At 52.6% G+C, this 24,319-nt stretch overlaps 2 long non-coding RNA genes across 2 annotated transcripts; one reads left to right on the forward strand and one right to left on the reverse strand.

Moving 5' to 3' along the window:
• Positions 1 to 5,721: 5,721 nt before the first annotated feature.
• On the reverse strand, positions 5,722 to 7,216 carry LOC122215248. The gene is made up of 2 exons (XR_006200308.1): positions 6,975 to 7,216; positions 5,722 to 6,729 (listed from the first exon to the last, which is right to left on the reverse strand). It is a non-coding gene; the product is annotated as an uncharacterized LOC122215248 (long non-coding RNA).
• A 6,853-nt stretch (positions 7,217 to 14,069) lies between these two features.
• Positions 14,070 to 17,855, forward strand: LOC122215256. Its single transcript, XR_006200309.1, has 4 exons — positions 14,070 to 14,477; positions 14,645 to 14,725; positions 14,876 to 15,026; positions 17,492 to 17,855. It is a non-coding gene; the product is annotated as an uncharacterized LOC122215256 (long non-coding RNA).
• Positions 17,856 to 24,319: the final 6,464 nt, after the last annotated feature.

Consider the following 24,319-nt stretch of genomic DNA (forward strand, 5'->3'; position numbering starts at 1 on the left):
CAAAGGTGGAGACAGGCCCTAGGAAAGTTCATGTTCAGCCATAGTGTTTAATAAAGCTCTCTTGCTTATGCCATCTTTGAAATCAGGGCCATGGGCATTTCAGGTGTTATAATCTCTATTTTTTATTCTTATGGTTTTTGGCTTATTACAACTTAAAACTTGGTGGAGATTTTACCAGTAAAAGCATTATAGAAGATTAGATTTTTAATTTATTTTTTTAACATTTATTTTTTGAGACAGAGACAGAGTCTGAGCAGGGGAGGGGCAGAGAGAGAGGGAGACACAGAATCCAAAGCAGGCTCCAGGCTCTGAGCTGTCAGCAAAGAGCCCGACATGGGGCTCGAACCCATGAACTGTGAGATCATGACCTGAGCCAAAGTCTGACGCTTAACCGACTGAGCCACCCAGGTGCCCCTAGAAGACTAGATTTTTAAATAGAATTGTTTGGAAGGAAGGAAACTGGAAAATAAATCTCCACGGAGTTCTCATGGCCTGGAATGTGGCTGTATCTTTTTCTGAGTGGTTGGGATAGTGGAGGAATTTAAAATTAGCTGCTTGTGTAGAGGCAAAGTATTAACTGCTCAGTGGACTTGGAAAAACTGTGGTTTGCTTTATGTTTAGTGAACTTTCTAATTAGTTTGTCTCTGCCATCTCCAGACTTTTCCTATTATTTAAGGCCTGGTAATGATGTATGTGTATTTTATGAATATGTAAGCTTTAGTAGAGAATTTTTATCTGGTCTCTTTTGTTCCTCTGCAATCATGTTTTAAAAACAGTGAAGAGTGGGGGCACCTGGGTGGCTCAGTCGGTTAAACATCTGACTACAGCTCAGGTCATGATCTCATGGTTTGGGAGTTTGAGCTCCACATTGGGCTCCAGGCCGTGGAGCCTGCTTCAGATTCTGTGTCTCCCTCTCTCTCTCTGCCCCTTCCCTGCTCTCTTTCTCTCCTCTCTCTCTCTCTCAGAAAATGAATAAAACACTAAAATTTTTTTTTTTTAAAACACAGAAGAGTGGCTTGTGATCAAACTAAGTTTTCCCATGATTTGAGCCCTGACACATTGTCCTCTCCCTGGAGCCGGTGAAGCCTGATGCCTTCTTTAAATCCTTCCAGAACTTTCCAATTGAAGACATGAGCACAGGGACAGGTGTAGACGCAGGTACATGACACGCGTGCACACACGCCTTTTCCCCTGCGTGGCCGGGGCCACACTGCCCCGCATGGTTTGCGCTGGGCAGTGGGCAGGCGTGATCGGCTGGAAGGGCGTCCATCCGCAGCCCTATCCCTCCTCCTTCCCTCATCCAGCAAGCACGGGCCGAGCATGGCTGGGCATGCTGTGGGCCGTGCGAGCTGCTGGCCTGCAGGCCCAGGAGCTGTCTGCTGCGGGGGAGGCGTGGATCGTGGCATCTCGGACACGTGGGTCCGGGGAGGCCTCCAGGGTGCTCAGCAGTCTGTGCAGGGAGGGCAGATGTTGTCAGGTATGGGCCCGGGCCCCGGCCCGGGTAGAATGTTTGACCACAGCTCAGTGGAGGCTTTAGGTCAGGAAGAAGGGTCACATCATGGGAGGAGCCCCAGGGGGGCGGGGTGAAAGGGTGGAGAAGGCGCAGCACTGTGTGCCGCGTGGTGTATGGCTGGAGCCACACTGCAGCCACGTGAGGGGTCAGGGTCTGGTCCCAGAGTAGCTGATGAGTACAGGTGTGTGTGTGTGTGTGGGGGGGGGGGGGCATGCGTATGTGTGGTGTGAGTGTGAATGTGTACACGCATGTGGACATGCGTGTGTGTGTCTGCACACATGCACGTGGACACAGAAGAAAGCTTTCCCGCACACCTCTTAACAAGGTATGGGAGTGTTTAATCAGGCGGCCTGGTTGGGGGAGGGTAGGCGTGGGCTCTGGTGGTGCTTGGTGGGCACTGACCCTGACCTGAGAGGGGGATGAGGAGGGGAGAGTGGGCCGGAGAGCTGGGGTTCTGGCCCTCTGGCTCTTTTCTGCCTTGCTGATCCCCATCTGGTCCCTGGCTGAGCCGCCGGGTCCCCTCCCGGGCCCCAGCTGGTTTCTGGCCACAGGAGCAGCCTCTGGCGCCACCTTTTGGCCGGGTGTGCCAGGACCCCAGAGCTCAGCCAATGTGGTTCTGAGAAGCCCTTCCAAACCCAGACGCACTGGATCACTTTCTGGGCTTGCTGCTGCAGAAGAACTTCTGCATTTTCAAGTTCCATTTCAGATAAAACCAATTGTACTCAATTATGCTGTCCTGGGTCCTTTATCTTCTCCACGCTTAATGTGTTTTCTGTGTAGGAGCGGTGGTGTCTCTGCTCGATGGATGTATTCATGTGTAAAGCACTTAATCACTTAATTAAACAATAGGACTCTGGCCGTCAGTGTCTGCCCTGTGCAGGCTGCCAAGATGTGAGGCTAAAGGCTGAGCAACCTCAATCATCCAAGAAATGCATTAATGCTTCCTAATGGGCTCTCTGAACGCCTTCTATTGTCCTGTGTGTGTGTGTGTGTGTGTGTGTGTGTGTGTGTGTGCATTTTCCACTTTGACACGCTTTACATTTTCTCCCACTTTTGGAAATTAAACAGTGCATTTGCATGCAATTGCCAATCATGTCTCTGAGGAGGAGCTTCTAGAGGGGAAAGGAGAAGAGTGAAGGCCTCTGTTCTCCCCCGATAATTTAGTCCGTTGTTCAGCCTCTTCCCCCTGGCTGAGACCCCAGGAAACAGGCAGCCAGCTTGCAGATCACCGTTTCTGGTGTTTATAGGGGTGGGCGTCCCTTCTGTCTGCCCAGAATGCCTGGAGGGATGGTCCACCAGGGACTCCCAACTTTTTGAGCTGCTATCATGTTGTTATAAACCTCATCCTCCATGAAGACCTCCCACACAGATGCCTGGGTTCACATCCCGTCCCTCCCACTTCTGACCCTCCTGCTTGAACATCCTAAGGAAACACAGCGTTTCCCCATCTCCGTAGAGACAGGAGACAGGGAGACAACCCCAGAGTTGTGGTCTGCAAAGGGACATCACATGGTGCAATGCTACTATTTCCCAGATGAGGAAATGAGCTCAGAGAGATAAAGCAACTTTCCTGGAGTCCTACAGCTCATCAGAGGCAGAAGTGGGTTTGCTGAAGAGTCTGGAAAGGGAAGTAGGGCGCCTCCTGAGACAGGACTCAAGTGCCTGGTCAGGACTCAAGTGCCTGGTGGGGACTGGCGGCTAGCTCTTGTCCTAGTTTTGCCAGTGAGCCTCAGCTTCCCACTCCATCAGGTGGGGAAGGTCATAGCAGAGACCTTGGCAGTGGCTTTGGGCTGGAAGTGCATGGGGCAGCCATAGGAGGGAAGCTGCGTTGGGCCTGTGGCACACGCCGCTGTGGTTCAGGGCCAGCGCCACCTGGGGAGAGGTGGGGGCCTGGGGTGTGTTCTCCGTCCTGAGCACTGAGGTCCATCAGCAGAAACACTGGGGGTGAGAGCTTTGCCCATCCACTCGGCTCCTGTGCTGTGTGTGCTACAGGGCCCATGCCTCTCTGGCTCCGGGCAGCGCTCCCAGGAGCCAGGTCAGGGAGTAGGATTCATTTTGTCTGCACGGTCACGGAAATAAGCTCAGAAAGAGCAGGTAATTTGCCTGACGTCAAAGATGGGGCCCACCCCAGTGCACTGAGTTCAGAATCCACAGTGTTACCCTGACCTTGTGTTCACTTGCCCAGGACTTTGGTCACCTGGTTGACTCCAGCTGTGCGATCAGGTTTGACTCTCTGGCATTTTTTCCTCAAGCCCCTTCTTAAATTTTAGGAGAAGTTTAACTTCAGTTCTTTGGAGAAAAAACACACTCTTCATGCACGCATCCCTCACTTTACTCTCTTGAAAGTACATTTTCCCATCAAGGCCATAGGTAAAATAGTAAATACACTGCTTTTGGGAATGTATGAATTTGAAGTATGTCATCTGAAATATTAAAAAAAACAAGTTTTTTAGAAAAGTTTTTTAATGTTTATTAATTTTTGAGAGAGAGACAGAACGTGAGAGGGGGAGGGGCAGAGAGAGAGGGAGACACAGAATCCGAAGCAGGCTCCAGGCTCTGACCTGTCAGCACGGAGCCTGACGTGGGGCTCGAACCCACGAACCATGGGATCATAACCTGAGCCAAAGTTGGATGCTTCACTGACTGAGCCACCCAGGTGCCCCCCCCACCTCAAAATAAGTTTTTAATTGTTACGGTTTGAATGGAAAAATGAAGCTGCTACCAAAGGAAATCCACTGAATTTTATAGAAAGGCTTGGATCTGCAAATGAGATCTGTTTATCCCTGTGGGGTCTGTGAAAATCCCGGCTGGCATAGGATGAAGCAGTGATATTCCTTGCTTGCTCCTAGACCCCCAGGGAACACCCACACCACCGTTCCCAGCAGAGACCTGTGAACAGTCAGGCCCTAACACCCAGGTCACCCATGTGAGCCCCGAGTTAGCCTCTTTGTCCTTCTGGGTGGCACTAGCGACTACCACCCCTGGGGAAGTGAGAATTGAGTCACTTCAATCATTTTCTGGGTTCTGCGGTTCAGATGAGGCACCTCATGAAGAAGGTGACCAGAAGCCTGCCATCGCCTGCCCCACAGTTCCCACACTGTGCACACTTCACACTCCCTGGAGAAAGCCTGGCGCCGTGTGGGTTGGTAACGAACCCCACAGCTTGCTGAGAAGGGGGCGTGAGGATCCCCCTGTTCTGGCTGACTGCGGTGGGGAGGTTATGCGTCTGGTCGATGGCACTAGGTAAATCCCCCCCCCCTTCCTCCTATCCTGAACACCAGCTGGGCATTCAGATGGGTGTGTGTGTGTGTGTACATGTACCAATGTGTGTATAAATGTCCTTGATCCTCACCCATGTTTGTACCTCTATATCTGTGCACAGACCCTGACTCTGTGTACATACCACTGCATGTATCCTTGGATCAGGACCCTGTCCATATACGTACTTGCACGTCTATACTTAGACCAAGACCCTGCGTACCTACCACTGTGTCTATACATGGTTCAAGACCCTGTCTATGTACATACCTGTCCATGTGGACCCTGTCCGCATACGTACCTGTACATCTAGATGTGGACCAGGACCCTGTCCATGTATGTACCACTCACTACATGTATATGTGGACCAGGTCCCCATTTGTATATTACCACAACATGTCAATGTGGACCAGGATCCCATCTGTGTATCCCACAGGACCCCACATATTGCCATGTGTATACATGGATCAGGACCCCACTCGTGTACAGACCACTAGATGTATATGTGGACCAAATCCTTGTCCACGTGTGCACCTGTACTGGAACGTGAACCAGGTTCTTGTCTGTATGTGTACAACTTCCGAGCGGTGCTGAGGACATTGAGAGCAGGGAATATTTCTTGAGCACTTCCTGGTATTCCCAGTCATTCCCACTGTCCAGTGGTATCACAGCTCTGGTGCAGGGTTGGGCCTATAGCTGGATGAGAGAGGTGCCCCGGAGTCCAGAGTCAAAAGAGTACTCTCAGGGTCCTGCAGGCACAGTGTGCGAGCCCAAGAGTGGCCCCTCCCTGAACTTGGCTCCCTGGTGACCAGCCTCTCACTGTTGTCTAGGTGAATCTATGGTGAATCCAGCTCAGAACAAAGAGGATTGTGTACAGCTGAATTTTTAGCTGTAATTGTTAAATTCCACTGCAGAGGCGGTCTGTAAAGTAAGCAGTCTGAGCCATTTGGTTTTCAAGAGCCAGAGTATTGAGAGAGAAAGATGTGGGGAAATTCTGCTGACTTGGCTTTGCCCACTAGAGAGGAGAGGCTGGAGAGGCTGAAGGATGCCAAGAACCATAGAGCTCTGGAATAAACGGGTGGCACAGGGAGAGGTGACTGGAGGGGTCTGGCCAGAGCTTAGGTGAGGGGGTCCAGAAGGTGAGGGCTCATGTGATCAGAGCAGCGTGGGCTGCTGTCCTGGGGAGAAGGTGGTAGAATGCAGCTTCCTGGAGAGGTCGCTCTGGCTCAGCCCTGGGGACGCAGAGAAGGGATGGAAGAGGGAGAGACAGAGGACAGCCTGCCAACCTTGATTCTGGAACCAAGGGTAAGGGGTCGTGCCTGTGCCATGTAGGCCACAGACCCAAAGGATTTAGAGTCAGGCTGAGAAGGACCTGTGAGACTTCCACTGACCTCAGGCACAGAAGGCGAGAGCTGTCAGCATGGGGCGTCTGTGGCTAGGGGGGCAGCAGAGGCCAGCGGAAGACCCAGGCCAGCACAGGACTGGCTTTGGAAGGCATGGAAGGACGTGAAGATCTCAGAGCCCAGGTCACCTCCTGGAGGAGATAAGCTCCAGTGACCACAGAAGTCTGGGAAGGATCAGGTGGTCTTTAATTGGCAAAATGAAGATTTTTCTGTTTACGGTAATGCAGGTCAGTGTGATCTGTCCTTTTCAGTTGTGGAGAAATAGAGTCTGTGCACTTCCGCACATCGGGGAAGCCACGCCTGTGATACTTGTTCTGCCTGCTGCCCTTTGCCAGGAGTTTGAGCACATGATTTTATCACCTACTCCATGCCTAACTCCTGTCGGAAATGGAAGGGGCTATCCATGGGGCAATTGGGTGTGTGGATTCCTACTGTTAAACTCACATGTGGTTTCCAGTGGGCCTCAGGTGCAGACCCTTGGTCTGAAGGAATACCAGGAAGTCCCCAGCCTTGGATTTGTTCTCCAGGGAACTTTGCCGGGCAGAGAGTGAGCTCCTGGTGGAGAGAGCAGTGGCTGGGGGAAGGCCCAGGGCGAGGATCAGGATGCCTGGCAGTTGGGGACTGGCATGGGGAAGGCCCCAGGGGCTGCTTAGGGTGACGGAGAGGAGGAGACACATTCCCCAAGGGACTGTCTGGCCTGGGGACCCCTTTCACAGCCCCAAGAACACCAGTACCCATTGAGGCTTGGCATCCATCATGTGTCCATCTGTCCGTTATGCAGCTATGCACAGAATGCTTACCCAGAATCCCTTCTGGTGCTGAGACTGTGGTACTGCCCCTGGTGTGGACAAGGCCCCACTGGCAGTCACAGCTGCACAAGCCAACCAGCCAGCTTGTGCTGTCCCAGGGTCTATAGGACCCGATGAGGGTCTGTGTGCCTTGCCCAGGAGCTGGGGGCAGGCGGGGGCAACGGTGACTAGGGGCTTTCAGGCCGCTTTTTTTTTAAACGTTTGTTTATTTTGATAGTGAGTGAGAGCCTGAACAGGGAAGGGGCAGAGAGAGCGAGAGAGAGAGAGAGCAAGAGAATCCCAAGCAGGCTTTGTGATGTCACTGCAGAGCCTGACATGGGGCTAGAACTCATGAACTGTGAGATCATAACCTGAGCTGTAATCAAGAGTTGGACACTTAACTGACTGAGCCACCCAGGTGCCCCAAAAGTAAACTGTTTTTTTCTTTTTTGAGAGAGAGAGAGAGAGAGAGAGAGAGAGAGAGAGGTAGAGAGAATCACAAGCAGGCTCAGCATGGAGCCCGACAGGGAGCTCAAACCTCAAAAATTGTGAGATCATGACCTGAGCCGAAATCAAGAGTCAGACGCTAAACTAACTGAGCCACCAAGGTGCCCCCAGGCCCCTTTATAAGTTTGGGGAACCAAAGCACAGTTCTAAGTGTTGGCCCCACTGTGGTCAGGCAGGGAAGGGAGGTGATAAATGTGCATTTCCCTCTGCGAGTTCCAAGGAGAATGGGGCCCTGGTTGGAAGAGCGGGGCCGGGGAGGGCTGTCCCCACAGCACAGGAGCATGCTGGAGCCTGTCACGTACAGAGCAGTTGTTTGCTGGTTTCGTTCTGATCGAAATCCCAGCGCATCGCCGCGGGTAATTTGGAGACGGTGTGCATGCAGACAGAGGACAGTGGGCCTGAGACGAGCATGTCTGCTGACGCCTGTGTGTGTAGTGGGTCTCACAGTGTTCGTGTCTGTGTGTGGACATGTCTGTGAACGGCTGTGTCTGTGCTCTCCACTGTATTGTCTTGCTTGTCAGTTAGAAAGTAGATCTTTGACCTGGGGGCTGAAAATCCAAACTTTTACCCTTTGTCCGACAAAGAACTAGGCTGAATTTATTAGGGGAGATTCCGGTTGGTGAGTGGAGGTTAGCTACACCAGGTCCCGAGGCCTGATCATCTTTTTTTTTTTTAATGTTTATTTTTGAGAGACAGAGCATGAGTCGGGGAGGGGCAGAGAGAGAGGGAGACACAGAATCCGAAGCAGCTCCAGGCTCTGAGCTGTCAGCACAGAGCCAGACGCGGGGCTTGAACTCACAAACCGCGAGATCACGGCCTGAGGCGAAGCCGGACGCTTAACTGACTGAGCCACCCAGGCGCCCCAAGCCTGATCATCTTTTTAAAGTGAAGGGTTGAGAAGCAGCTGGCCCTTGAGCATTCCTTCCGGTTCCTCCGATATGTACATCTCACAGCCCCTTGCTGTGGAACGTGTGAGAATGGCATCTGTGGGGTTTCCCAGTGCCTGTCACTCAGGCTTGCTCTGTGTGGTCACCTGTTCATTCCCTGTGACTTCGTGGTGAGGCAGTGAAGACGTGACCCTATGTGGGCACGCCAGCCGCCCCAGAGCAGCCAGGAGACCTCACCAGAGGTGGATGGGGAAAGCCGGGAGAGTCTGGGGAGCCAGGCCCAGGCAGCGAGTCTCCCAGGGGCTCTCGTTGTTAGCGGTGGAGACGACCTCTCTCCCTGATTGTGCGTATGCTGTGTGTGTATGTGTGTGTGTGTGTTCAGAACTGTACTCCAGACTCCTCAGTTCTGGTCTGGCCCCCAGGATGTGGTGTCTGGAGAACAGGGAGGAAGTTCGGCTTCATTTCACATCCTCAGCTGGCTGTCGGAAGACAGAGCCTTGAACTCAGTGTCCGGGTGAGAGCAGCAGGTGTGACAGCCTTACATCTTCTTACCCCTGGCTTCCCGCTAGAGTCATAGTCATGACCTGTGATGCGGGCGGATCCCATCTGCTCTCCCATTTTTCTCCAACGTGAGTTTTCTCAGATTGCCACCAGATGTCAGTAACGTCCCTCTGAAAATAAATGTGCAGCCAACAGGCTGACTCGGGAGAAGGAAGTGGTGGCGTCCATCGTCATCCACCTTGGATGAGGCACAGAGAAGGCCCAGCCTGTGTGTCTGCGCCCGGCCCTAGGGGGCCTGATGGGTGAGGGCCCGCCCCTTGGCTGGCCCACCTGCTTGTTCAGGAAGCCACAGTGTTGGGCAAGGGAGAGTTCTGTGAGGTGTGGCCCCACCCTGGTGACACCTGCTACCGGCATCTCGATCTGTTTCTGGAAGCCTGGAGCCCGTAGGTCTAGAGCTTGTGCTGGCGCATTGAGAGGTGGTGTGGGTCTGCCTGAGGGCCACGGCACTTGTTACTACAACTGAGGAAACCGCATGGAGGGACCCCATCACTGTGGCCCTGCGTCGGATGGAGACGCGCCAGGAAGCGGGAGGGGATTGATGTTGGCGGAGGAGGCAGATGGGACCCACAGACACAGTGCGGTGTTCTGTCGCTGGGCCTTGGAGTAAGGCACTGACCAACGCTGGACGGTTCTTTACTGCTTACCAGGCACCTCCACACACCTAGCTCCCTCTGCTCCACCAGAAGCATGTTAGTGGTGTTGATTCATTACCATTTTGATACGACTATATTCAAGGCTTGTGTCCAAATTGGCTACAGGTCAGCTGGCCTGTGTCGGTCCTGGAGTGGGAGCAGCACGCTGGTCAGAGCCATGGTCTAGTGCTCCTAATTGGCCACCTGGGAGGTTTCCTCAATCACCCTTCCGCATCTCTGCCACGGCGGCAGTCATACCCCTGTCATACATACGGTTTGAGCACTAAGTGTGGTAATGTAATTATTCCAGCAAAGAGTGGCAGTGAGGGAGGAGGAGGATGGAACGAGCTGCAGTGAGAGCCCGAGAAAGGAGGCGGCTGGCCAGGGGCCCAGAGCCTTCCCGGGCCACCAGCCCTGCAGACGGCCAGGCGTCTCCGTGGCCCCAGGTCTTAGCAGATGAGTCTCTCTGGGTGAAGACCTGTTGACAGAGGGGGCGGTATAATTGTAGAGAACAGATTCATCGGGCCTGGGTAATCCCGGAGCAGAGGCTCTGGGGAGGGTGCAGCAGGAGCCGGGAGTGTGTGTGCACGTTTTAGGGGCCTCTGCCCATGTCCTTACATGAGGTCCACTCCCAGGCCTGGATTCCCCTGGGGAGAATAACTCACGTTTCTTTCCTTTGGTGATGATGACACATTCCTAGAGACCAGAATAGATCTTCTCTTGTAGTTTTCTGTGATGCTTCCGAGTCTTGCTGGTGGGTCTTTGGTTTCCCAGCCCCAGCTGTGCCCTGGGGTCACCATCCAGACATTCTGTCTGGAGGCAAAGCCCAGGCATTGGTGTTCGAAGGTGCTCCTGGGTGACTGGTGTGCAACTGGCCCAGACCACATGTGGCAGAGGGGGGACTGTGGCCCTAGAAAGGACAGCAGAAAGCAGCTGGCAGTCAGTCTGTCAAGGCGGTCCTGGGTGCAGGAAAACAGCATTTGAGACCAAAGGTGAGCACATTCTGCTGGTGTGCTAGCTCTGGGTCCATCCGTGCCACCTCTTCATCCTTGGAAAAGTAAAGAAGTACTCAATGACCAGTAGCTTCTAGAATTTTCTCTGACAGCTCCTACTTTTTAATGCAGGGATGATCCATTTGGGATCCTGCAGGGACTAGTGTGTCTCTTCAGCCTCAAATGTGGCTCCTGTAACAAGCCAAGCCTGTTTGCCACTTACTTTCCAGAAAGGGATGCCCATGTGCCAGCAATCAGTTGTTTTAAAGAGAGGTTTTTTCTAGATTCTGATTTAAAAAACAAAACCAAAAAAATACTCCTTGTCATTTTCTGAAAAAATGACATTCTTTCCCATTCTTTTTTTAAATATAAATTTAAAAAAATTCTTTTTTAACGTTTATTTATCATTGAGAGAGAACATGAGCATGGGAAGGAGAGACAGAGAGGGGGAGACGCAGAATCCGAAGCAGGCTTCAGGCTCCTAGCTGTCAGCACAGAGCCCGACACAGGGCTCGAACTCACAAACCACAAGATCATGACCTGAGCTGAAGTCGGACGCTCAACTGACTGAGCCCCCCAGGCATCCCTCTTCCCCGTTCTTAATTTAGTTTACGACAAATGCTATTTGTCTTCATTATTGAAAACTCAGATCTTATATAAGGAAAAGTGCAGAAATTAAAATTTGCTTCTCCAGCAGATCCTGGGCCATCTCTTAAGACTTTTTTCTTTGTTCATAGTATGCTTTTTCCTAATGGTATACTTACCAGTCTTTTAACATTGCAATGATAAAGATTTACAGTAAGAAAAATGAAGCAAGTGGGGCACCTGGGTGGCTCAGTCGGTTAAGTGTCCGACTTCGGCTCAGGTCACAATCTCACAGTTTGTGGGTTCTCGAGCCCCGTGTCGGGCTCTGTGCTGACAGCTCAGAGCCTGGAGCCTGCTTCTGATTCCGTGTCTCCCTCTCTCTGCCCCTGCCCCACTCTCACTGTCTCCCTCTGTCTCAAAAATAAACAAACATTAAAAAAAATAAAAAAAAGAACAATGAAGCAAGTTCTACATGTAGTTTTTCATTTTCCATAAGAAGTAAATGGGAGATTAAAAACACATGGAACCAAACAGTCTGGCAGCTTCTCAAATGATTAAACGTAGAGTTACCATATGACTCAGCAATTCCACTCCTAGGGATACCCCCAAAAGAGATGAAATACGTGTTCACACTAATACCTGCCTGTGAATGTTCACAGCAGCATGATTCATGTTGTCAAAAGGCAAGAACAATCCCAGGGTCCACCAGTCTGATGAATGGATAGACATCTCCACACGATGGAAGATTACTCAGCCGTGAGAACGAATGAGGCCCTGACAAGGCTCCAGTGTGGATGAGCCCAGAGAACATTACACTAAGTGGAAGAATCAAGTCACAAAAGACCACATATACAATTCTATTTATATAAAATTTCCAGAAGAGGGAGATGTATAGCGATAAAATGTAAATTGGTGATTGCTTAGGGTGTGGGGGGGGGGGCAGATGGGGATAGAAGGTGGTAAGCTAAATAAAGTGTAGGAAGTTTTCCTTGTAATGATAAAATAGTCTAAAATAGGCCATGGTGATGTTTGCACATATCTGTGAACGTGTTAGAAACCTTTGAATTGTACAATTTGAGCGCATTACGCAGTAGGCGAATTATATCTTAATAAAGCTGCTACAAAAATATGGAACAACAGACTGGAGAGCCTGGGGGGGTCTTTGACACCCTCTCGTTGAGAACCCCTGTTTCTGACCAGACAGCAGATCTGGCGGCCTGCACACTCCCCTTGACGAAACACAAGAAATGATGTATGAGATATGATAACGTGCATAAATTCAAAAAAGAAAGTGGGAGAAATCCCAGAGGGCACAGACACAAGGAAGGAACTGGAGATCAGCATGGTCTGAACTAGTGGCAGCCCTGGATGTAGTGGGGTCGGGCGGGCTGTCACCACTGGTCTCGTTGAGTTCTGTATCTTAACGCATCCGCGAGACAGGAGGCTGGCCTGTGTGACATGGAATGTTGGATGTAATGTGACTTTTCCCATACATGTGAAGCCAGGACCCTTGCCAAGAGCTCCATTCTTGGTAAAACGGTATTCTAGAAAGCACCCCTCCCCCCCGGCCCTATACTAGATGGGAAGGAAACTGGGCCAGTTGGGGGAAGCGCTTGTCCCAGGCTGGACACGGCCTCCAGTGCTGCTCCGTGTTCCTGGGGCTCGAGATGTGGGTCCCAAGCCTGTAGCGGCACCTTCAAACATCTGTGCTGTGGCCCCTCAGGGACTCCTTGAGTGATGCACCGAGAAGCTGCAGAGAAACCTCCAAGGGGGGCACCCCAGGTTACTTCTCATCACGGCTTCCTGAAATGAGGCAGATATGCCCTCCACCCACCGGAGAGGGAGCTCCTCTGTTAGCAAGTGAAGGGCTCTCTGTAGGGTTTGGAAAAGTGACCCATCACGTTTATGGAGTTTGAGGAAAACAGTGCAGTAATGTGAGAGGACACTGCTAAATCTCAAACGTGGAGAAAATGCTGGGGACACATTTTCATTCCATATCCACCGGCCACCTCTGCTCCTTGCTGTGGCACCTTTCTCCTGTCTTGAGTCTCAGTGCTGCTCCCCGGTCACTTCCTGCTATTTTACACCAGTGTCCCTGGCTCCCGCTCCCTGCCCCGCCTTTTACAGCATTGTGTGGGGACTCCACCATGAGGGTGTGGTCTTCTCTGCACGCTTTTGGGTCAGATGGCACCAATGGAGATCGCTGCAGAAGCAGGGCCGCTCCGGGGACAGGGCACTCGGGTTCTGATGTGCACCTGGTGATGGGGTCTGCACACACCGCTGTCAGAGGTCAGGGCCAGGCGGGGCCCCTGTGGCACAGCTGAGCAAACACACACCAGGAACGTTGCTGGCACTGAACGTCCCGGGAGGAAGTGGGGTAAATATGATGGCCACACAATCATGTAGGATTACTCTTCTGCCTGCCTGCTGGGACCTGGAAACACCATCAGGTCACTTTCAGCTGGTGTGGGTAGACTTGTGGGCAGACGTGTACCTGGGTCAGCGTGGCCATGGTGGGAATGGGAAGCCATGAATTCCACTTTGTTGGTGGTGTTGGTGTGGCTGTTAGAGCCTCAAGTAGTGAGGATGAGGGAGACTTTCCAAGTGACCTCCCCACCCCCACATACACCGGAGGCCCTTCCTGGTGTCGAGTAGGGGCGTCTGTGTCCACCTCCGCTTGCCACGTGCGTATCGGCGTGGCTTCAGTGCCACGTGCAGGGCTGTTGTATGTTTTTGCTTTTTTTTTTTTTTTTAGATATGGGGGAACTTAGGTGCCATAAAAGATTATAAACCCAGGCTTCCTTTCTAAACATTTGGAATATCTTTCCGAAATGTCCTGCAGTGTACCTCCATCATTTTGTTGGGGTCAAGCAAATGTTATCATAGGACACTGTAAATATCTTAATTGTCAGAAATCTTTAACATCGCTTGCGTCGCCTGGGAGAGCTTGCCGGGAGCCCGCTGGTCACAATGGGAGCCTAACTCATGGCAGTGGCCGTGCGGGCGCCACTCCCACAGGTGCCGGGAGGGACGGGAGCCACCCCACTGCTCAGGGAGACCTTGGGCAAGTCTCCTAACACGCACAGACCCGGTTTCCTGAGAGGAACGGACGGTGGTTTAGACCAGCTGTGGTTAAGAGGTCACACTTTTCCAGGTTTCAGGGAACGTGTGCACATCTTGCTGGGCCCCTGCCTGTGTGTTCTCACCATGAAACATGTCTCCGTGGTGGTCTTCCCACGCTTACCTTCCAGACCACAGACCAGTTGTGTGGGGCGTTCTCTGGCCCTGTCACTACAAGTCCCTGTACTCCGCTAAGGATCTCCACCAGGAGGCTCCCGTTTGAGGAGTCAAGTAAGCAGCAGTCGTGGGCTTTGATGGTGCAGGCGTGGGGCAGGGATGAAGCCTTCTTGGTCCCAGCGATTGCTGGTCTTGGGTTCTAGAACACAAGACAGATTGGGGTCCAGTATGTCTGATTTGCCAAGGGGTCTCCCAAGAACCAGCCTCTCTCCCTCTGCCAGGGTGAACGTTGTTGCTGAGCCAAGGAGATTAACAGAGGTGCCAAAGAAGGTGCATTTGCAGGGCGTCAGGGGCTGATGATGGTGAGTTGTCACCGTCACCGTCCTTGCGCTCCCCGCGCGATCCCTGCGTGATCTCTGCTCCTTGGCCGCGTTGAAAGCCTCCGTTTGTCCTGCTCGCCATGAGGAACTCAAGCAAATCTTATTTTTTCCTTTCGTTTTCTTGCCTTCCAGTTGTGCTTGGAGAAGAAAACCATGCAGTCAGCTGTTTCTCTTGTTCCTGGCCGGCATCCAACCTGTGAGAGCTCCACCTGCCATCCCTGGGGATGCCAGGTTCCCCTCTGGCTCTTTGTTTCGTTCACCCTCCTGCTGACAAAGACCTGAGGTGCTTTAGGGACACCATTTGCGTTTTCATGTTCTCTTTCAGCCGATTGTGGTGTAAGTGGTCGCGTGTCTTCCCTGGTCTCGGCAGCAGGTGGGATGGGTCTCAGTGGCCCCGGTGTCAGCCAGGCTCTGGGACGGGAGCTGAAGCTCCCGTGGTCGGCCTTTCTCTCAACGGCGTTAAGAGCTCTGGCATGATGATTTAGGGGACACCCATCAGCTTTGCCGTGATCCAACCTGCGGACTTACCTGCGCCCACGTGGTGCCGGTGCAGTCGTGGGGTGACCTGTGCCCATCTACCCTCTGGAGTCCAAGAAGGGGGAGGATGTGTGGGCCTCGTGGAGACGAGTGTGAGCACGCAGCTCCTTGCACACCGGGCTGCGGTGCTCGGCCCAGAGGGTGGCAGGTGTGTGTTCGGTGGCCAGGAGCGTGGCCTCCATGCTCGGTGTGCTGCAGAAGGGATTCAAAGCGTGACGCTATGGACACGGCTGAGCAAGGTGGAAGAGAGCCAGCTTGCTGCTCAGGTGATGTTTCCTGTCGAATGGTGTCCCCCAGAAGATGGTGACCTGACTTGGAAATAGGCTCTCTGTAGCTGATCGAGGCAGGATGAGGGCATCAGGATAGGCCTAGTCCAGTGAGACTGGTGTCCTTATAAAATGAGGAAATTTGGGCATAGGGACAGACATGACAGAGGAGAGAGTGGGAATGCCCGAGGCCACCAGTTGCTGGGGGAGGGGCAGCCCCAGGAAGAACCAGCCCCCCCCCGATATTGGACTTCTGGCCTCCAGAACTGTGGGAGAATAAATTCTATTGGGTAAGCTGCCCCATCCGTGGGCCACTAGCCAGGGGACACTGATACCTTTTGTGTGAGTGCTACTGTAGCTGCTCTCAGGCCTCCAGACAGGTGCCTCGTCTGATACTCAGGTGCGGCCCAAGGACGTTCCTGGGCCCGTGCCGCACGGGGAAGAGATGGGAAGAGTTCCCATGTGATGGGAACTTGCTCTGCAGCTGCGCTCCGTGCAGTGTGACAGCAGAGGCCTCCGAGGACATCTTCCCATGTCTAGATGCAAAGTGTGGCACATAGTAGGAGCTCAGCTGGGAAAGCACCAACGATTCACACAGAACTTGGCCACTTGAGGGCAACATGTCACTGGCGAGAACATTGTTAGTGAGATGTTTTATGTTCTTTTCCCCAGAACTCTTCAAAGTCTGGTGTGTTTTACCTCTTTTACTCGCATGTTCATGAGCCCTGGTGCTGGTGGCTACCAGACTCTAGAGTTCAGATCCTCACCTAACTGCTAAATGTCTTCGGTGATTCGATGAGCCTGAAGCCCCGTGGTGATGAGATAACCGTCCGCTCCCTTCTGTGTCACAGAAGGGGAGAGACAGCTGCCCTCTCCACCCCATGAGAGGTCAACGGGCGTGACTTTTGTATGGACCCTGTGACACACATCTAGTGGATGTTCTGTGGCAGGCACTGTGGTGGCCACAAGAAGTAAACCTGGTCCCTACTCCAAGATTTTAGGGTTTAGTTGAGAAGGTGATAAAAGCTACGGGGCTTAAAGAAGGAAGGGATTACTTTTGCCCCCAAATCTGGAGGGGTGTGTGGGAAAGTACAAGACGACGAAGACTGAAGTGCAGTGTCTTGTGGGGCCCACCTGGAGGAGCTGGCCACCACCCGATGTCACGGTCCCCTTTTTGGCTTTTAAGAACAGAGGCCCGGGCCATGCCGCCACACGGGTCCAGGGGAGCCAGCTGTTGGGGAGACACCCTGTTCTGTCTAAACTCAAGGCCAGGAAGAGTGGTGATCAAAGCCAGGCCTGTGGCTGCCTCCCACCTCCGTGCCCAGGTGTGACTGCCCGGAATGTGGAAGGCACTCAGACATCTGCCGGGTGGACCGCTCATGTAAGATACCTGCTGTGTACAAACGGAAGCGCAGCCTCCCGCCTTGCCGGGACCGCCTCCCTGCGCTACAGCAGCCGAGGCGGAAGGCCTGGCTCTCTCAGCTGCTCGCTAGCTCGGGCCAGCTTCATGCGTGTGCAGATCCGGGACTTGCTCACCGTGGCTTCGGCTGATGGGCACTACCTCCCCTTCTCGTTCCCTAGAGATGCCGGGAATTCTTAGGCCCCAGGCACGCCTGTTGTTGTGTTGGGATTCTGCTCTGCCCTGACCTGGCCAGTGCCGCCCAGCTGGCGCATGAGGCATCTTTGTTGCCCTGGAGGGTGTCCCCCAGCCTTCCGGGCCACACTGCTGAGTGGGTGGCATCCTGGTGGAGCTGAAGGTCTGGTCACAGCTCCAGAGTGGACGGGCTGTTTGCCACGAGTCGTCCGGCAGGACCAATGAGCTATCATTCTGTGGGGTCACCACCTGTCTTTGTACATGCTATAGCTTTTTACGTGGCCTAGTGACAAGTGACAGTGAGCTTACTGATTGAATTCTGAATTCCGTTTTCTAAATCCAAATTTTCAGGATCCCGTGTTGAGAGGCACAGAGCACGTATATTGCCGTTCAGCACTTCCTGTTTTTGAATCCAGTGGGGAAGCGTGGAGGAGTGTTCCCAGGGCTCTGCCTCCAGAACCCAAATCCAGCAGACACAGGGAGACACTCCTCCCTGGGGAGTGTCAGTCACCTGTGGGGGTGACCATGGCCTGAAGGACACGCTGACGTGACGTGATCTGTGCACACAGTTGCTTTCCTGTCTTAGTGTCTCTGAGGACCTGCTGTGCACTTGGGTATACCTGCCATGTGACTGTGTTACCACTTACCTCCTTTTGTAAATCAGATCATAAATTCACTTTGAGAATTTTTCATTTATAAAAGGAACCACTAGTAATTCTTTTTGTGTAATGAATACTCTTCTCCTAACGATCTGATTTCAAAGTTTACATTTTTTAACAGGTTGGGTATTCGTTTCAGTGTCGACTCTTCCCCAAGACCCATGGACATTCTAACAAAAGGCGTTATTTTCAGAATCTAAACATAAATACATAATAATGCTATGACTTGAAGCAGCATGAACAATGGAGGTAGGAAGTGAAGCAGGCTTTCACAGAAACATGAACTCATTTTTCATGGCTCCCAGTATTTCTCATTACAAGTTAAACTATTTAAAATGATGGCTTAATAGGCACCACCTGAGATGTGGGCGGGATAATGAGTGTGAGATGCTGAACTACTGCGTTTCCTGACTCCTTTGTGCGGAAATTAGTAAATGCACCGTCCTCGGAAAAATGGCTTTGCGAGTCTCATTTTCATTTTTCCTGTGCCCTCCGCCCAAGTGCTAGATGGGGGAGAGATGCATTCTTAGGAGTCATGTTTTGGAGTAGCTATGGTGGGCTTCAGGGTGAAGTCTGCATTGACCGAGGGTGTGGCCTAGGTGTGTGTGTGTGTGTGTGTGTGTGTGTGTGTGTGTGTGTGTGTGTAGGTGTGTATACATATAAGTGTGTGTGTATATGTATGTATATGTACATGTGTATACGTATATACGTGTATGTGTATATATAGAAATATGGATGGATGACCCCGAGGGTGTGGCCTGGGGGGTGTGGATGACCCTGAGGGCATGGTCTGGGGGGTTGTGGATGACCCCCAAGGCATGGTGGCCTGGGGGTGTGGGCGATCCCAAGGTGAATTCAAGCCTGAGGGAAGATGTCTGGGCCTAGCATCCACCTGCGGGGACTGGATGGCACAGAGGAGGAGCTTGTAATCCACCATGAGGTGTAGACGTGGAGGAAGGCTGACTTGGGATGATCACAGGCGTGGGGACGGCCTGGGCACCGTGGGAAGCAGAATTGGCAAGAGATGGGGTGCCTGCTCCCAGACTGCCCACTGGGAAGGCCACTCCGAGGTTGGGGGTGCGTCTTAGGGTGACTCGGGTTTACAGAACAGCAGAGCCCTGTTTGCATAGGAGAGTGTAGCCACAGGATTACAAAGTGCCCACTACTTTTGTTTGATCGGCCACCGAGTTTTCTTAAAGAAAAATTGTCCCGGCTCTGACCTCCCTCATCCATGTCCTAAGGGCCTTTTTCTGGAACCGCTGAAGTGGCTTTCCGGGTCTGCTTGCTTCTGTGTGGTCACTGGGGGCCTTCCCCACTCAGGCTGCAGTGGTGGTTCACACCCTGGAGACTCTGGGCAGCGTCAGCTTCCAGAAACTGCCCCTCTGCTCTCCCGTCATGTGAATGCCCAGCGTCGTGCTCTGGCTTCCTCACTGGCTGCAGGCCTGCCGTGCCCACTAGGGCCTTTTGGCCTGTCTCGGTCCATCAGAATCTCTACCCATCCTACCGGCGACCCGGCTGAAGGCCCAGCTTGGCTCAGACGGCTCCCTGTTTCTACGGTGGCATCACCCGTGGCTGTGGGGCCAGAGCCCATGTCTGCAGCCTGTCTCTGCCACTTATTTGCGGTGGATGCCTGGCCCGTGGAAGACTGGCTCTTCGTCAGGGAGAGAGGGCACTCACAGCTGTCAGGGGACTCTGGCAATCATTTAGTGGCTCAAACCTGTGGAGCACCGACCGTGTGCCAGGCACCCGCCCAGATGCTGGGGATGCCACAATGAACAAATGGAATATAATCGTGACACAGTAATGAAACTTCTCTGAGACGTGTTCATTCCTATTTCATTATAGCTCCTCTTCCCGCACCCATGGGGCCTGACTGGGGGACAGCACCCCTAAGGCTGTCAGCCGGGGAGTGCAGGCTGTGCTCTGCATTCATGCAAGACGATTTTACTGGTAAAGGCAGTGTCTCAAGGAGCTATCCCACATCACTAGCCCTGCTCTGGATCGCACTGATTTCGTTAGGGGTGTGTCATGCGAGAGCGGGAGGACAGTGGGGTCATGATGTAGATGGGCAGTCCCATGTTTTCCCACATCACGATTTCTTTAGCGACAGCAAAACCCAGGTGCCAGCTGACCTGTTTTTTTTTTTTTAATGCTTATTTTTGAGAGAGAAAGTGAGACAGAGTGTGCGTAGTAGAGGGGCAGAGAGAGAGGGAGACACAGAATCCAAAGCAGGCTCCAGACTCTGAGCTGTCAGCGCAGGGCCTGATGCAGGGCTCAAAACCATGAACCGCGAGATGCTGACCTGAGCCAAAGTCAGATGCTCAACCGACTGAACCACCCAGGTGCTCCAACTGACCTGGTTTTTTAAATTTTTTTTAACATTTATTTATTTTTGAGACAGAGAGAGACAGAGCATGAAGGGGGGCGGGGGCAGAGAGAGAGGGAGACAGAGAACCGGAAGCAGGCTCCAGGCTCTGAGCCATCAGCCCAGAGCCCGACGCGGGGCTTGAACTCACGGACCGCGAGATCGTGACCTGAACCAAAGTCGGATGCTTAACCGACTGAGCCACCCAGGCGCCCCATGACCTGGTTTTTAAACACAGTATGGTACTTAGTAAAAGGATTGTTTTTGGAGTATAATATTGGGTGGCACCCGGGATATGGTGGCAGGCATAGCACTCTTACATGCATGGGATAAAAATCAAGTGTATTAAAGTAAGAAATTAGGGAAACAAATTCTCATTGCATGTTTGTCTACTTATATTCAGTAGTACTTGTTTTTAAGCCTTCTGTAAAACAAAAAATTTGAAAGAAATGTCAATATATATGTTATTCCTTTCCTTCTCTCCTCCCTTCCTGCCTTCCTTCCTCCCTTCCTTCCTTCCTTCCTTCCTTCTTGCTATAGGAGGAAATGCAACTTTTTTTTAACTTCTTGGATTCTATGTGACTTACTCTTCAAACTTTGCATTAATATACATTTTCTTTATATTTAATTTCTCTGACAGCCAAATTACATGCCCTTAATTGAATTAACACAAATTAGATCTGAAAGGAATTGAGGAATAAAAATTTGGGATGTTTCTTGAAAGCTTTCTTATTGCTTGAAGCTCTCTGAAAAAAAATCTCTCTTCCTTAGGAACGACACCAATTAAAGACATATTAGAGTTAATACCGGTAACGTCTTTCCATAGCGGGGGTGATTCATAACTGCTTCTGATCCTATTATTTCAAAACTCAAATGTCAAGCATCTAAAAGCAAGGTGGGCTTCAGGGAGGAGCCTGTGCCCTCCCACGTGAGCCTCTGGTGAGCTGGGAGTCGGCCAGTCCTTCAGATCTACCAAGGAGCTTTACATGACAACACACATCAGGAGAGGGTGCAGGAACCATAAAATCAGGGATTCTCAGGGGTGGAAAGATCTTCCAGGATGCTGGGCTCAAATCTGTCCCCCCTCCCAGGCCCTGGCCTGCATTGTTCATCCTGTGTGCACATGGCTGGTTGAACATCTCTGCTGGGTGTTCCCTTGACCTGCTGAGAGCCCAGGTCGCCTCTGACAGCTGGACCCGGGGGAAAACAATTCCTTGGATTGAAGCAGGTCTCTGCCTCCCTGTGGCCTGGCCTGTTGGTCCCCGCCCCACCCCAGAAAGGCCAGGTTCCATCCCCACATTTGTAGGCTTCAAGGTTTGAAGGCAGCCACTCACTCCTTTGTTGCCCTTGCCCCTGAGTTGGGGCTCCTGCCCCTTTACCAGTCTGTCTCATTGTCTAATCAGGAGACACTGTGAGTTTTGGAAGGTGCTGGTCCCCGTGTGGAGTCATCAGACCAGCAGTGTTAGCACCCAGGAACTTATTAGAGCTGCAAACTGTCTAGCTCTCGGCAGTCCTACTGAATCAGAAACCAGGGGCTGGGGTGGCCTCAGCGGTCTGTGTTTTAACAGGCTTTCTAGATGATTCTGACGCCTCCTGAAGCTTGAGCACCACTGGTCTTGTTTCCTAACTGGTCTGATGCAAACGCATCACTTGTGGCTCCAAGTTCTGTCCTTCTCTGTATGTGGGGTGGGGACTCAGAGGCCCTGTCTCTGGCCTGCAGGGGTGTCTTCTTACTCTGGATGCTGAAGGGTTGTTCCCTTGCACTCAGTGTTGAGATGCCTGGCAGGCGGGGGCCCTCCTTAGGGCCCGTGGGCTTCTGTTGACAGTGCCTCCTAGGCCAGACACTCCTGAGTGTGTCTTCCTCCAGGCACGGGGGTGGTGACCGTCCTGTGCTCTGCCGGCTGGTTGTACCCTCTTTCGTTCTCCACCTCCTCCTGCCAGCAGTGACCCACAGGGGCTCCGCGTGGGCTTCCAGAATCAGGGAGCACCCCGGGCATCTCTTGCCATAGGGCCCACGTGGCAAGAGAGGAAGCCCATCTGTCCTCCGTTAAATGTTGAGGGAAGAGGCGGTATGGTCTCCCACCTTCTCACGGGCATTTCTGAGCTGTTGCGGCAGCTGAACGGCTCCTGTGGACGTGTGTGTGGCCAAGTCGGCCGGCAGCCTGGGATGGTTGTGTGGGACCCAGGTGGCAGTGGGGCCCTCCCTAGTGGAAGGACGAGTGCTAAGGCGGCACCAGTCCCTGGACAGCGTATCGAGGAAATCAGGAACAAAGTGCAGCAACAGGACGGCTCCCTGGGGAGAGCCTGTGCATGGTGTGCACAGGTCATCCACTGCTCGTCTCAGAGGGGACGTCCCACCAGGCTTCCTGCTACAGAGGGCCACCTGCAGGCATGTCACCGTGACGCCTTCCTTTGTGAAGTTGGAATTCCTGTTTGGCTCCAATCAAAAGTCAGTTCTCCATTTTTTATGTTTTTGGAGGAGGCAAGGATTGAGTGGAGTCAGCATCTTGCAGGGTCTAAGCCAGCGTGCTGCATTGCAAGGATGAAGGGGAGAAAGCTTGAAGGTGCGGGGTTTCGGGGTGGGGGTGGGGAGAAGACTGGGCTACATGCTGGTGCGCGCTGTACCTGATGCCCCTGGTGCTGGGCCGGAGGAGGGGCAGAGATTGGCATCCTTATGCAGGTGTGATGGGCGGGGCCCTGCAGTTCCCCAAATGGAAGTTTGACAGGTAATTCCTACAAAACGACATATAAATAAGGGAGTCCAAGTCGCTAACAAAGGAGAAAATACAATTTCTCTTTTCTTCCTGTTGTTCTCTAGAGGGCACGTTGGGTAAGTGGTCTTTTTATGCATCAAAAGGTAGTGAAGCAAGCAGTTGGATTTTCACCCTCAGCCGACTTCTAGGCAGGCCATTGGCCTGAGGGATCACCTTACCTGATGCACAGTAAGATGACAAAACTGGAACCATGGACTGTCTTCATATGGTGGCCAATCTCTGTAACAGGTGCCTGTGAACATACCTGCCAGACTACCTTAGAGGTGCCGTTGTATTCTCATCTGCAAAAACATGTTGCCTGAAATGTGGGGATGGCTCCGCCCTCACAGCTTGCCAGGTGGTCTGGGTCTGATGTGGCCGTCCTGCCTGCTCCCCCCCAGGTCGGTGCCACAAGGCCACGGATCCTCCTCTCACCTTGCTGCTTGGGGGAGCAGACCGCCTCTTCAGGTGTATCTTTGGGGAAGCTTCTCCCACCGCCCTCTCGCTTCCCTCATGCCACACCATTCATCTGTCCCTTGTCACCGCCCCCTGGGAGTTTGGTGGACGGTGCAGTCACGTTGAACTGTGCGACCTGACCTGTCTCCCAGAGCACCATCAGCGCCTCCGAGGATGAGGGCTAAACATGTGGCCTGCACACAGAGCCTGGCACATGGCCAGTACCCACAGAAAGAGTGAGAACCAGGGCCGATGGGCATCAGTTCCCTGCTGCCGGGAGAGCCAGACCTGGGGACGTCACATTGAGTTACTCCCCTGCTTTCACTGGGCAGCCGAAGGATGCCTTTTTCCAAAGTCTCTGCTGTATAAATACAGAGGGGGCTGGCTGTGCCCTCCACCCCGTGTTCTCCGAGAGTGGGCTGTGGGAAGGGAGCAGCCCTCCTCCTACGGGAGAGCCTGGCTCCAGGCACTGGAGCGGGCAGCAGAGAAGCGGCAGGAGCCTCGGCAGGACCGCCATGTGGGGTGATTTTTCATGGGTCCAAGGGACTGTCAGAATCCCTGGTCCTGAGAGAGTGTCTTTCTCACTGTCACGGGTGAGATAAACTCTCCCAAATGCGGCCACGGCCAAGCTGCCAATTCCACATTTGCATTTAGTAGTTTAGTTACAAATGAAACACGTTGCCAGAATGCTTTATTTTGGTTTGGGAAGGTAAATTGTAGTAATTATTTTGGGACACAGAAATGCATACTTAAACTTGAAGACAAATCACGGTGCCAGAGCTCAAATCTGTCACTCAGGGATGACTTTGCTTGTGGGCACTGCACCGAAGGGAGCGTATTTGCAAACTGTACTGACTCTCTTAATGATGAACCTGCCGACGCATGCCTGGGGGGCTCAGTCGGTTGGGCGTCCGACTTCGGCTCAGGTCATGATCTCGCGGTTTGT

The sequence above is a fragment of the Panthera leo genome, chromosome A1 (genome assembly GCF_018350215.1).
Source record: "Panthera leo isolate Ple1 chromosome A1, P.leo_Ple1_pat1.1, whole genome shotgun sequence".
Taxonomy (NCBI): Eukaryota; Metazoa; Chordata; class Mammalia; order Carnivora; family Felidae; genus Panthera; species Panthera leo.